The following is a 2,205-nucleotide window of genomic DNA, read 5'->3' on the forward strand; positions in this document are numbered from 1 at the left end:
CACTGTCCCCGCCCCCCGGCCACTTCCTGCGCTCCTCCTCCTCCTCCCCGGACCCGCGCAAGGGGAGCCTTTGCGCCTTTCTTTCGCCGTCGCGCCTTCCTTTCCGCTCAGAGCGGCTTTTAGCGCTTTCTGCCGGTTCGGTTCCTCGCTGAAGGATCTGAAGGCACTCCGGATGCCACCTCCGACAACCACGCTCCTTTTCCGGGCGCCTCGATTTGCCCCTTCCCAGCAAGTTAGCAGAAAGTGAAGAGGAACTAAAGAGCCTCTTGTTGCGAGTGAAGAAGGAGAGTGCAAAACTTGGGTTGAAACTAAACATTAAGAAAACCAAGATCATGGCATCCGGCCCTCTCAATTCCTGGCAAATAGATGGGGAAGAAATGGAGGTAGTGACAGATTTTATTTTCCTGGGCTCCAAGATCACTGCAGATGGGGACTGTAGCCAAGAAATTAAAAGACGTTTGCTCCTGGGGAGGAAAGCCATGGCAAATCTAGACAGCACACTAAAAAGCAGAGACATCACCCTGTCAACAAAAGTGCGTATAGTCAAGGCTATGGTCTTCCCAGTTGCAATGTATGGCAGTGAAAGCTGGACCATAAGAAAGGCTGAGCGCCAAAGAATTGAAGCCTTTGAACTATGGTGCTGGAGAAGACTCCTGCGAGTCCCTTGGACTGCAAGGCGATCAAACCGGTCAGTCCTAGAGGAGATCAACCCTGACTGCTCTTTAGAAGGCCAGATCCTGAAGCTAAAACTCAAATACTTTGGCCACCTAATGAGAAGGAAGGACTCACTGGAGAAGAGCCTAATGCTGGGAAAGATTGAGGGCAATAGAAGAAGGGGACGACAGAGAATGAGGTGGCTGGATGGAGTCACTGAAGCAGTAGGCGTGAACTTAAATGGACTCCAGAAGATGGTAGAGGACAGGAAGGCCTGGAGGAACATTGTCCATAGGGTCGCGATGGGTCGGACACGACTTCGCAACTAACAACAACAAGTTAGGAGGCATCCAGATTGTGTTTTGCGACCCTCCTGTCTTCTCTTACAGGCGCTTAGTTAGATAAGTTCCCACTGTGAGCCTCCTTGTTGCTTGGTTTTTTTCAAACAGCAGAAAATCTCGCAAAATGGGAGGAGAGAACAGCTGGCTGTAAACGATGGCCACTTCTTCCCTCAGCATCTGTAAAGAGATTCAGTTCCTTTTAATTTTGCACATTGGGCGGTTCTGCAGGGAGCTCCCCGGATAGGAAAGGATGGTCGGGAATAATACATCGTCGGGACTTGCTATTTTATTTTTGCTAAGAAAAGGAAAAGAAACGCATCGAATAAAGAAACGTGATTTAGGGAGGTTGATATTTCCAGTGTTGGAGATTAGACCAGTTTATAATATCAGTAAAACAAACCAAAATAAAAGTTGTCAACCTACAGTGATGGTTGTCATGAGAACTGTAATCTAGATAAATTATAGATACTGTTTTCCTGGGGGGGGAGAGAGAAGTAGGTTCTGTGGGTTCTGCTGCTCTTTTTGCAAGAAGTGTCTCTAAAAATAAAAGCTGAAAATCTCTTGGCTTTCTTTTAGATAGTTAACCATTCCTATCTTGTTTTCAGGGGAAATGCATGGATCCCTCCATGAGGCCACCAGAATTTGAGTCGAACTGGAAGAAGGCTTTACTTTTACTTTTTTTAGAGTGACATTTAACTATTGCTGTGCTGGTAGAACAGTATTTTATTTTATTTATTTATTTTAATCCCATTTATATCCCGCCCTTCTCCGAAGACTCAGGGCGGCTTACAATTTAAGCACAAACCAATGTGCTTAAATGTGATACTGATGGCTGGTTACTATTATAAATCAGAGGTCCCCAACCTTTTGGGTACCAGGGACCGGTTTCATGGCGAGAGGTTTTTCCACAGACCCAGAGAGTGTGTAGTTTTGTGTGCTGCTTGTATCCCACGGATGGGGCTTTGCTTGTTTGTGCAGACTGGTTGCTGGCATGTACTGGTCCACGGACTGGGGGTTGGGGACCCCTGTTATAAATCACTGAGTAAATGGCCATTGCCTTTAAATACAATAGTAAATACACTCACTGAAGCTTATTCCCACGTAAATAAAATCCCCAGTATATCCTCAGTAGCTTCCATAGTTGATCAGAGATTTTAATTCAAGAGTCACCAATTATGCCCAGTAGCAAGGCAATTCTTGGCCAAGCAGG

This window comes from Vipera ursinii, assembly GCF_947247035.1.
Source record: "Vipera ursinii genome assembly, chromosome: 2".
In the NCBI taxonomy this organism is placed as follows: Eukaryota; Metazoa; Chordata; class Lepidosauria; order Squamata; family Viperidae; genus Vipera; species Vipera ursinii.